At 50.7% G+C, this 12,699-nt stretch overlaps 1 protein-coding gene across 6 annotated transcripts in view; it reads left to right on the top strand.

Moving 5' to 3' along the window:
* Positions 1 to 12,699, top strand: part of LOC119394107 (neogenin) — a 577,826-nt gene that overhangs the window by 497,230 nt on the left and 67,897 nt on the right. The window lies entirely within an intron of this gene.

Raw genomic sequence — 12,699 nt, 5'->3', positions numbered from 1 at the left:
TGTCTCGTGTGGTTCCTGTGCTGCGGGGCTCCGAACCCCCAACATAACAGACGCGACGACTGATGACGATGAAGAATTATGACTCAGCCCTTTGTAAATGGGTTGGAAGCTTTAAACAGCCACCAGTTATGTAATTTGCATGGGTGACGCCCGTAGCTATTTCCCCTCCCTGATGCTGATAACATACGTTGACGTGGGAGAGGGACGGGGGGGGCGAAGAACCTTACTGAGACCCGAGGAAATGCATCATGCGCTTATGGACTTCCTTGGCCACCAACACAAGTGCATTGCGAGGAACCACTACGCTATAAATCATTGTAATTTTACTGAGACCCCGAGGAAATGGATCATGCGCTTATGGCCTTCCTTGGCAACCAATACCAGTGCACTGCGAGGAACCCACTACGCTCTGAATCATTGCAATTTTACTGAGACCTCGAGGAACGGATCATGCGCTTATGGGCTTCCTTGGCAACCAATACAAGTGGCACTTGCGAGGAAATCACTACGCTAGAAATCATTCTAATTTTTGAGAAATAGGGCAGGAGGCACTGTGCCGTTTTTCGTCATCTACGGAGAGCCGTGGTACCTGCTAAACGCATGTAAGGCATTATGCGCACTTTGTTGAGCTGTGATGATGACGATGAAGAATTATGGCAGAGCCTTTTGTAATGGGTTGGAAGCATTCAACAACCTACTCGTTGCGCAATTCGCATTGTGTGACGCCTGGTTACAGAAATCGCGTTGTGCGACGCTTGGTGCTTATGTTACTCTTCTACCACGCTATATTGCATATGCTAATGTGTTCCTTCCCGACATGAACCTGTATAGGCACCGTCACTGACCAGAGGGCGCGATTGAGCTTTATCGAACGCCTAAGTGTTGAGGGCACCAGCCGCCAGGGATACCAAGAAAATGAAACGCTCGCTGGACACATCGACACCTCAAGTGTCTCGCTTTTGGGCGCCTCTTTCAACGAACGCTTCCTACGTGCGTTCGTAATCATCTCAGGGATGTTGACCGCCTTCAATGCAGCACAACGCGTTTAGAACGCGCTCTTTACAGGCTGTGCCAAGGCAGCACAACCGTTACAAATGCGTTTCAAGCACATGCTGAGGCGGTGGCAAGTCACGTTCAATTCAAGGAGCGTTTTCTGAACATGGAGGATGCGGAGGATAGACACTCGATTTTGCTGCGTCTACTCGCTAGGCTGTGGTGTTCAGGCTACCATCGTATCTCGGAAACTGCATTGCCGGGTGCCTATAGGACCTTTTTGCGAAGCACTTTGAAGCACCGGCATGGCTCAGAGTTGAATACTGGCTCACACGCAGAGGGCCCAGGTTCGAACCTCGTCGCAGCCTGGAATTTTTCTTATTTAGTTTTTTTTCTTATTTCGAGCGATACTGGTTACGGACACCGGCGGCGGCGGCGGACAACTACGGCGCCAAAAACGGCCGGTGAAATGATCTCATAACAGCTTTCGCTGTAAAATAACTCGTCTTCCACATTTCTGCCGCGTTCGTATAGCTAAAAAGGTTTCCGAGAGGGGCGATAAACATCGTAAGTACACGGAGGCACGGTATCTGCCTGCGACGAGCGCCCCAATACGTATGATTTATGCTGGTGCATCTCCGACGTGCAGCGCTGTTGGCAATCAGTAACCATACATTTTCAATATTAGGCGGCCGTAACGTGTCTCTGTTAGAAGGGAGCGCCTGCTGCCTGATCATGTGGAGCAACTCATATTTCTTCATGCGAGCATCTAGCAGTCATTACTTTCATTCGCTGTGATTATTTGCTTGTTGTGATGTTCATGTGCTAGCCTGGACATTGTGTTCTGGAGGTAGCAGTGTATGTTGCGTTGCCAATCAGGCTGTTAATGTTTTTTTTTTTTCAAAAAGCTACATGTTAAATAACACATTGTTAGTGTGGAGGCATTTTTCCTTTGATATTCGATATTCGATTCGATATTCGAAGGTGGATATTCGTGTTTGATTCGTATTCGAAAAGTTTGTATTCGCACACCCCTAGAGTTAACATGAAAATCATGACACGCATGTCACGTACAGCAGGACTTACGTGCCACGCTCATGGGGCGCTGGAGGCCGTTTCGCTAGCTTGATGTACCCCGAAATTGGTATTGCGCGACGTGACTATGTGACCAACATAATAACACGAGTTAACATGAAAAAATATGACACGCATGTCATGTACAGCAGACTTACGTGCCAGATCATGGCGCGCTGGCGGCCGTTTCGCTAGCTTGATCTACCCGGGAATTGGTTTTGCGCAACGTGACTGTGTGACGAACATAAAACACGAGTTAACATGAAAATCATGATACGCATGTCATGTACAGCATGACTTAGTGCCACGCTCATGGGTGCTGGCGGCCGTGCGCTAGCTTGATATACACCAAAAATTGGTATCTTGCGACGTGACCGTGTGAGGAACATAAATAACACGAGTTAACATGAAAGTCATGACACATGTCATGTACAGGATGACTTGCGTGCCACGCTCATGGGGCGCTGGCGGCCGTTTCTCTAATTTGATCGACCCCGAAGTGGTATTGCGCGACGTTACTGTGTGACAACATAATAATAGGATTAACATGAAAACCATGACACGCATTTTCCTCATGACATACAAGACGATGTATGCAGCTCTTGCTGGCTGCTTCGCATTACATCGATTCCCACAATGCGTGGGATCTGCCGGCTTTTTATTTATGGCGAATTGCCTCTTGGAGAACTCGAGCAGAGGCGCCATGCAGTGGAGAGAGGGCCATGCAGGGAATGCGGCACGCATCCGAAGAGCAGGAGGGAGGGTGCCAGTGAGGAGAATGTACCATGTGATCAAAACCATCGAGTCACCATAGTTCTCTGCGGGAAAGCGGCCGCACACGTGTGTGAAATCCGACGCAGAATCGCTGCGAAGCTCGCTCGTACAAACGACGTAACATCACCGCGGTAAAATCTACACCTTGGCTGCTGTTATCACCACCGCGCTCACCGGCAGAAGCAAAATAAAAACGAATGAAGAGGATATGACGAGGAATAGCTCTCGACAAATCCCAACCGGACTGCGTTCGTGATCACAACGAGAAACATGGAGGGGCGTTAGTACATATCCTTAAGTTTTGCGATATTTTCTCACTTGTTAAAGCTCAGTTCACAGTAAGAATGGCATGAATGTGATCGTAATAAGATAATTTGCCACTACAGTTCTACTTTCTGCATCTCTTTAGTGTCATTGTACACGAGGCCCGCCACTGGAGACACAGGTACTGGATTCGTTGTGACGCGCTAAGTTGGATCACGTGATGCCATTTTGCTTCACGGAACCTTGCTCTGACGACAGGAAGCCGGCGGCCCGAGCGCGTTTTTTTTAGGTTTCCCACTTCAATCAGCCTCATTTCACAACCAGTTAATGTGCACTGACATTTAGAAATAACAGGAGCTTGGAAAGCGTGACCAATGTTTTCGGCGGCATGGTGCACTGGTGCTGTGCGCCACAAATAATGCACCACGCATGCAACGGAGCCGAGTGTAATTTCACATTTATGGTTTTAACTCAAGGTAAACGAACACCACGACGCATGACTCATAAAGTTTAGAAAGGGCAATGAACCGAAGTCCCGCGCACGTGTTTGCAGCAAGCACTTCTGAGAAGACGACTTTGTCTGCGAACTAAAAACGCAAATGTTAATTTGGTGAGCAACAGTGAGTTCACAAGTGACAAATCCACATTCCAGTGAAGACGCCCACACTAGCGACCCTCACCAGGCCTCGAAGTCTTTCAAAAATGCTTCAGGAACGTCACTAATCATCGCCCATCCTACTCACACTGATCTGGGAACACGGCGTGTGGGTACCGATCCACAGAGAAAATTGAGGAGGAGGGGAACGTACTTTGACAGAAAAAGCAAGTCTGTGAACGAGTTACTGGTTAGAAAAAAAAATGCAAGAAAGAAGGAAAGCCTATGCTTAATTTTTTTTCAGATCGTCAGTTTGCTCCGGCATCTGCCCTTTAAAGCTCGCCGTGTCTCTCTGGAGGCTGACACGCCTGAGCTTCTAGATCGCAACCCTTTCAGCAACAAAACTGTGGGCCGCGATTGCCTTTTCCGATTTTCCCTGCAGTCATTATGTGCGGAAGAATCAAGGTGTGATGGTTCGAACGGGAAGAAAACGAACATTTCAAGCGATGAGTTCAGTGGCAAGCTAGTAGGAGGTTTGACATGTTCAACCCCTCACCACCCCGAAATTATGTATTACAATTTGTATGTGTCTGTATACGCGCCCCATACAAACACACGCAAGAACATAGATAAAGAGAGGTCAGACCCCCAGAAAAAAAGTTTATGACTACGCCCCTGGGGTAAGTTCATGGTTAAAATCGTGCTTAAGTGTATAGGGGTTCTACTTTTTGCCACAAGCATGAACACAAGCCGCGCGTGCGAACCTGTCCCTCGTTTGGATCACACCGCGCGCTAGAGGAGTGTAGTTATTCGCTACTAGTGCTACGCAGCAGCCCTAACAGTCAGAGCTGTGACCCCCTAGCTATCCCGCGGTTCGCGTGAGTTGCGACCCGCGGCGGGTTTCAGACCAGTGGGGACAGAGACAAGTCTTTCAACTGAAGGTGTTTATTCACCTCAGATGCCAATTTGCAACAATAGATAGCAAGCACATCAAGTTAACACCTCAGAGGCGGAGTGTTCCGCACTACTGGGGGAAACAACAACAAAATAGCAAGCGCACGTCGAGGGAATGATAAAGGCTCATTCTCACCTCGCGTGGCTGCTTTTGCACTCCGGTCCGGGGCGGTGGTTCGCACTCCATGGCCGGAGCGCTGCAGGGGTTGATGGCGGCGGTGGTGCTCACGGCTTGGGTCCGATGTGGTCAATCACACCATGGAGGAAGGAAACTCAAAAGAGGCCCTATCGTATCCCAATGCATTGCGAAAAGTGTGGCGGAAGTGACGTCAGATTTATGGGGGCAAACAAACCGGTATGGGGCAAACAAAACAGCAGACGCCCCGCGGCGTGCTCTCCGTGGTGATTCGCTTCTGCTCAGATTTGTAGTCCCGGCGTAAACTTAGCGCGTATTGTGCGGTTCGCACGTAGTAAAACGTTGCAAGCAGACGTTTACCAGGCTGTTCGTGCGTGGCAGGCCCGAGCACTGCGTGCTGAAATTCTTCGTGGAGCGTTTTTGTACAACAGTACAGAAAGTACCGGTACGTGCCGTAATCTAAAACATTCAGCCCCTCCATCACCGTATGCGACCTCACCTAGCAGTGACTTGCGCGTTCTGCTGGACGTTAGATCTTTCTTTTTCTTTCTCGTAGCCCGGTTTCCCGATCTACTGCCCGATTAGCGGTTCTTTCTCGTGTATATGGAATGAGCGCAGTAGCTATTCGGCGTAACGCCAACCTATAGTCTTCACGTCGAAAACAGGACACCGCTGTATTGTATAGGCGATCGTGCACGTAAAGTTTGTAATTCCAGTGCGCACACAACACAAGCACGCAGCGAGCGCACACCGAACAATACATACATCACGTAGTCCGATAATAACAATTGTTTATTGCCCTTTCGTTGAACGACACAGCCTCTAAAACGTACGATGCCTTCAGCGCATGTTATGTACGACGCGTCAGACGCCACAAACAAAAGTTCACATGAGTTCTGAGTTGACAGAATGAGTAACAGGCAACAGAGCGCACATCCGAGAGCTTCGCACGCAAATACCATGCCTTAGTGATCAGCAATGAAGCGAACGTATACGTACACATGAAAAGTGACACCCGGTACTGTCCGCAATGCACGCGATTTGCACCGGGTATACGCAACAGCTGGGCATTGCGTAGCTTTCCTAAAGAACACACACAACACAAAGAGCAGCATGCGTGAATCGACTACACCGCTTGCACGGCAAAAAACAAGCAAACAAAAAAAAAGGCTGCAAAGTTTCGCGATTCGCGCATGCGCTTGCAAACGTCCCGACGGAAATTGCGAAATGTTTCGCTGCGCCTTCGCTAGGAGGCGATGCGGGTGTTTGCGATGTGGAGGCTTCACGAATGTGACGTCAGGGCCTCTCCTTAGTATTCCTTTCTCCATGAATCACACCGCCCAAGACCGAAGACCCCGGGGGCCCCCAAGGAAGAGCGCGCGTTCCTCGGGGTCTGGAGAGGAGTCTCTCCAGAAAAGAGCAAGGAGGGAAAACGGGGCATCTCGACTTCGGCCAGGGAGCAGGGCGCGAAAGGCTGCGGGAGCGGCACAATGCCCTCTCCCACGCAACCCCTCTCGCCACTGCGCGTACAAACGTAGCGCGAAGCCGAGGTGCCGCCGCGTTGAAGACAATGGGTTGCGTGTGCAACCCCACATCCTCCCCTCCTTAATTGAACCCTTTAGCCAAAAAGAAAGAGGACCGCCATTACCAGGGGCTTTCTAAGAGGAGGGCTAGCGACTCCACCAGAAACACGGCGACGTCTGTGTCGATGAGGGAGCCGCACGGAGACGCAGATCACAGCACCGTTATCGCTGAGTGATGGCACTGGGGAGGCATGACAGCTGATGGGGGCGCGACAGGAAGCCAGGCAGCTCGGACCGTGCACGCTTTTGCTTGTCTCTGGCGTCGATCGCTGGCTCGCACTTGCGGGCCCGTGCTGTTGAAAGGGGGGGGGGGGTCGCCCGGCTTTGGGCTCGATTCTGGTGGCCGTCCCGATGTTAGATGTCCGCTTGTGGTAAAATGGTTCTTTCTTTTTCTGTTGAAGATTTCTCCGTGCCGCGCGCCTCCGCTGCTCTGGGACTATCGGCACGCAAAGCAGCAAAGAAGGCGCCGACCCGTCCTCAGCGGCTCGCCACTAGTTGCTCAGCAGGGGTCCGCTCCGCTCCTGCGGCCTCTCTTCCTCTTTTCTTTTAAGGCGTTAGGAGTCGAAAGTCCCCCGACGCTTGCGGCTGGCCGGCTGCAACCCCCGTTCTGCGCAGCGGGATACCATGCTCGTACCGCGGGTGCACCCCGTAGTCCGGTCGCCGGGTCTGCAACTCTTCGCCGGGCTATGCCGTGGTTCCGCGAATTCTTCTGTGCACCGAGGCCATTCGGGACCGGAAGCTGTTTTGCTGTTTTTCTTTCGCCTTGACTCTGGCTGCTGCTGTAGGCTTTGGTGTCGCCGCTCTCTGCTGTAGGACGCTTGCGTTGACGGCTTGATGAAGTGCCAGGCTATAGGGCATCTGCTGGCGAAAACGGTCGTTTCGGCTTGGCTGCTGTTGAAATGCTGCCGATGGGTGACCTGCGACTCGAACAATAAGTTAGCCCCTCTCTTACTCTCCGAAAAAGCAAGCGCGTGCTCGCTCTCGAAGGCTGCATGCTAGATATCAGAGGAGCGTCCCGTCCGATATCACGCATAATAAAGCCCATACGAACCGGACAGAGTTAGTTCTGCCAAGATCGCAAGTTGTAGCGTCGCACTGAGCTCGTACGTCGAGCCGTGCCTTCGAATGCCATTGCCTGCGGGCGCGGGGGAGCGTTTCCCTCGGGCCACTCGTTCCCTCTGTCATAGTAGGGTTTGAGATCACAGACATGCACCGGTCCGCCAACCGGTCTTAGCGTTAAGTCCGTCAGCTTGTACACGAGAGAAGAGACAGTCTCTCCTACCCGGTACGGTCCTATCCACTGCGGTGCCAGAGAAGCTGAGAATTTCTTACCGGCATCGCTTAGGACATGATTGCGCTTCAACACCAGGTCGCCCACTTTTTACTGACGTCCTGATGAGAGCGGTCATACTGCGTTTTCTGCTCCGCACGAGCAGTGCTCAGGTTCCGTCGCGCTTTGCACAAAGCCTTCGTCACCTTCGCGCGCAGCCCAGCTGCATAATCAGCGCGTGCTGACGAAGCAACCAGTGCCATGCTGCAATCCGCTAGAGTATGTTCTACGGCATTAGGCAGCTCCCTTCAAAGATTGAGGGTGGCGGGAGTAAAGCCAGTCGAGCGTGTTCACAGTAGCCCAGAGCAATTGTGCGTCCCCGCAATTTCAACGAGCATGTGCTTGATGTTGCGGTTCCCACGTTCAATGAGACTTGCCTGGGCACATTACGTGGTCGTTCTCCTGCGCTTAATGCCGAAGGCTACGCAGGAGTGCACGAAGATTTCGACAGAGAATCAGGACGAATTTTCCGTCATAACCTGCTTTGGATATTCGAATCACGTGAACACCTCGATGAGCTTATGCACGAGTGTGCGTGCCAACGTGCGGGAAATCACCGCTTTGAAGGACTCATGTGTATCCTTCTCCGCGGGGATTTATCTTAGCAAGGAGTGGTCAGTTCTCAGCGGGCAGGAATCGAAAGTAGGAGGAAACGCGCTCACAGCGTTACTAGCTGCTTCAGAGCGCCGCGCACTAACAGCAATAGCAGCTGCGTCAACGTGCGCCGCGGCCGCGCCGCCGGGCTCCCGGAGCCCATCACAGACTTACAGAAGTATTTACAAAAGAGATCCTGCCGCTGTGCCTCTGACGACTCCCTTCGGCTAAGCAAGCTTTCCACTAAACTGACGCAGAGTGGTTAGCGTTCTCGTCCTACGAAGGTGGGTCGTCCGCCCTTCGTTTCGGACCGTCGCCGTCGAGCATTGTAGCAGTTACTCTGCTCTCAGGCTGAGTTTCAAATTATCAGAATGAGTAGTAATGTTACCCCTCCTGATAACATTGAGCATCGCAGCAGTTACGTCGCTCTCAGGCTCGGTGTCGGGCAAGGTGATTTGAGTAGTAATGTTACTCTTCTCACAGACAACGAGCGTACGCGAAAGTGCGTCCGCTACACGCTGTTCGTTCTCCCTCTGCAGCGAACAGTAAGTCGTATCGCTGCAGGAGGGGTGCCCATAGCGCTAGCCAGCCGCTCATACCCCTGCTCTGTGCTACTTCTACTCCCTTTGGCTAAAGTTTGCCTCAGGAATCGAATGTGCAGTAGCCGTTACCGCACCTTCGAACTGTTGCTTATTGGCACCATCCGTGACAGCAATTGCAACGGCTGTAAGTCAGCCCTGTCTGCTGCCATGGTTGTTCGTGTAGTGGCAGTCACTCACACAAACTGACTCGCTCTGTCGTACCACTGGCCCCACGTTGGGCGCCAAATATAGGGGTTCTACTTTTTGCCACAAGCATGAACACAAGCCGCGCGTGCGAACCTGTCCCTCGTTTGGATCACACCGCGCACTAGAGGAGTGTAGTTACTCGCTACTAGTGCTACGCAGCAGCCCTAACAGTCAGAGCTGTGACCCCCTAGCTATCCTGCGGTTCGCGTGAGTTGCGACCGCGGCGGGTTTCAGACCAGTGGGGACAGAGACAAGTCTTTCAACTGAAGGTGTTTATTCACCTCAGATGCCAATTGCAACAATAGATAGCAAGCACATCAAGTTAACACCTCAGAGGGGGAGTGTTCCGCACTACTGGGGGAAACAACAAAATAGCAAGCGCACGTCGAGGGAATGATAAAGGCTCATCTCACCTCGCGTGGCTGCTTTTGCACTCCGGTCCGGGGCAGTGGTTCGCACTCCATGGCCGGAGCGCTGCAGGGGTTGATGGCGGCGGTGGTGCTCACGGCTTGGGTCCGATGTGGTCAATCACACCATGGAGGAAGGAAAACTCAAAAGAGGCCCTATCGTATCCCAATGCATTGCGAAAAGTGTGGCGGAAGTGACGTCAGATTTATGGGGCAAACAATCCGGTATGGGGCAAACAAAACAGCAGACGCCCCGCGGCGTGCTCTCCGTGGTGATTCGCTTCTGCTCAGATTTGTAGTCCCGGCGTAAACTTAGCGCGTATTGTGCGGTTCGCACGTAGTAAAACGTTGCAAGCAGACGTTTACCAGGCTGTTCGTGCGTGGCTGTTCGTGCTGTTCGTGGCTGTTCGTGCTCACGGCTTGGGTCCGATGTGGTCAATCACACCCTTCAGCGACAAGACCGTGGGCCGCGCTTTTGCCTATCTGATTTTCCCTGCGGCCATTTTGTGTGGAGGAGCGAAGGTGGTATGGGCCGAACAGGAAGAAAACGAACATTTCAAGCGACAACTTCAATGGCGAAGGCAGAAGGAGGTTTAAAGGAATTCAACTCCCCGCCCCCACTACCACCGCCCCAAAATTATTGCATTTTGTATGTGTATTGTACGCGCGCGCATACAAACACGCAAAAGAACAGCGATAAAGGGAGGTAAGAGCCCCCAGAAAAAAGGTTTCTGGATAGGTTCATGGTTAAAATCGTGCTCACGTGGGTTTACACCGACCTCTTATCATTGATTGCTTTTAATAGGCTTGGCTAGGAGCAAGGAAAAACGGAGAGAACGAGAGGCATATTCCTAGAGTCGTGGCGCTTAGACGTGCTCCTGCAAGAGCTGCAGAAAAGAGTACCGGCCTTTACCTCCTCGAGAACCACTTCAGGACAGAAGATACGTTGAACCAGACGAAAACAGGCAGTGCTTTTTACGTAGAAAAATCACCGACCAATAGAGTGTCAGATTCACAGGCTTCCAGAAGATTTTGTTTAGTTTGTTGAAGGAAGAGAGCACACTAGCTAGTCAAAAGGGGTCTCTAGCCACACGGTTGGTACCAGGAGAAAAAAAGGCGAGAGGGGGGAGGAGCAGCTTTGAGTGTGGGGGCATGCCCCCACTGGTTTTGAACCTGTGGGGGCTATGGCCCCCACTGCCCCCCCGGTTCCGGAGTCCCTGAGCGCTTGCAATTAGACTCGCTTGCCTGGTTTCGCAGCTTCTCATTAGATGCTGTCATCAGATCAGGTGCTTCATTTCTTTAGGCACCACAAGATGGCACTGTCCTCTGCATGCACGCTGCAGTAGAAATGTTGGAAACATAGGAGCCATATTCACGGAAAAGCATATGCACATGGTTGATATGTGTCTTCATTTTAATTAACCCATTGATGCACTGGTTGCAGACTCAATTCCCTGCACAGTAAAACAAGAAACGATACCTAAATAAACTGAGTGCATGAAATATACATCAAGAGCACGGTTCCTTTAATACAGCAAAGCTTTCTGTGCCTTCTTTCCAACTCTTTCTGGTTTGCTGTCAGCTTAATTGCTGTCAGCTTAATTGTCAGCTTAATCTATTATTTTTTAATAATGAAATGCAAGTTTTGTATTTCTCTGTGTTGGCCCTCTAGTAGTCAGTGTGCCAATCCTGCAGCCAGTGCCACAGCAAATCAAGCCGATATCAGAGACAGTACACTGTATTTATTTATTTGGTTGCACAAGGTGATGTATTTTTCGGAGCGCACCCTTCACCAAACACGACCTGTTACTAATATTCAAGACGCACTTGCTGTGTGCCTATAACCGCAGAGGCCTATGCTACTGCTGCAGACGTGTTAGTTAGCACGTCTGTTTTCAACAAAATTACACAATAAAACAAAGGTGCTACACCTAAGTACCCTCAATGCAATAAATATACACTGTCACGCGCACCGCTCATTTAATGTAGCAAGCAGCTTATTTGAAGCATGAAGCTATTCGTATGTCATCGACATGCATCGGAGTAGATGGTCGATCACGATGGCTTGAGTTCGTCCTTTGCCTACATACATATATACGCATGCGCATTATATACTTTACGAGTCGAGTGATTTCAATCAGCTTTGTTATCCTGCAAGCCTAATTTACAATCGTAGACACTTTTGTTTTTGCCTTACGAGAACACTAGACCTCATATTCAGCAGCATTATGGTAAGCTTCATGCCCACAAATCTGATCAACCTTAACACCATGTGAAGCTCATCCTCCAGGAATAAAGCAATGCGTAAGTGGTTTTTATGATGACTTCACGGCACTTTTCTTTCTGTTAATTTAAATAACTAAGATTATAGTTGGATACAACTTCAGAAGTCCGAAGAGGCCATGCCCAGACAACCAAAGCACGACAGCTGATCGCCTCTGCGACAAACAAGTAGTCCCGCTCATACACTCCGCAATGTACACTGAAGGCCGGGTCACTGACCGTCCGGCTCATGACGTCAATTTGGAGTGTGCGCCCATTGGTTCAGGTTTGTAAGCATCCGCCTTTGAGGAGTAAATGCTGCGGACTTCTAAAGTTGTATCCGACTACAGACTGTAATCACATCAATTTCTGCTGCAAGACATCTACAAACGGATGTCGCTATAGCTGGCAGAATCAGTTTTCACATCTTTTCACACAAACATAAGACCACTAAAAGTTATCTCACAGAAAGTGCTATTAATTTCCATTCGTATAAGCTTGTTGACAGGCTGTTGCATACAATCTCTCTCACACACAGGCGTGCGCAGGGTTCCCCATTAGGGGGGGGGGGGAGTTCATCGCAGCGCCCCCCACCCTACTAAGGCAATGCATGGGGCAGATTTTGCGCCCCCCCCTTTCTTAGGTAACTAGAAAAGTCAATGTACGGGGCAGATTTTGCGCCCCCCCCTCTCAGGTGATTAGGGGGGGGGCGGCCGCCCCCCCCTGCCCCCCCCCCTGTGCGCACGCTTATGCTCTCACACACACACATACACCATTATATATATATAGCTGAGGAAAAACATGAAGTTACACAGGGAAAATGCGTACCATGAATCGTTAAGGTGGTGTAGCACACCATACCACCTTAACGAAGAATGGAAAACCTAAGCAATTCACCACTCTTCTAAATGTATCATGAGAGCTGTAAAAAAGAGTCGCTTCCTA

Source organism: Rhipicephalus sanguineus, chromosome 5 (assembly GCF_013339695.2).
Source record: "Rhipicephalus sanguineus isolate Rsan-2018 chromosome 5, BIME_Rsan_1.4, whole genome shotgun sequence".
NCBI classification, from domain to species: domain Eukaryota; kingdom Metazoa; phylum Arthropoda; class Arachnida; order Ixodida; family Ixodidae; genus Rhipicephalus; species Rhipicephalus sanguineus.
Note: the sequence above shows the minus strand (reverse complement) of the source record. Positions and strands in the feature narration are given on the sequence as shown.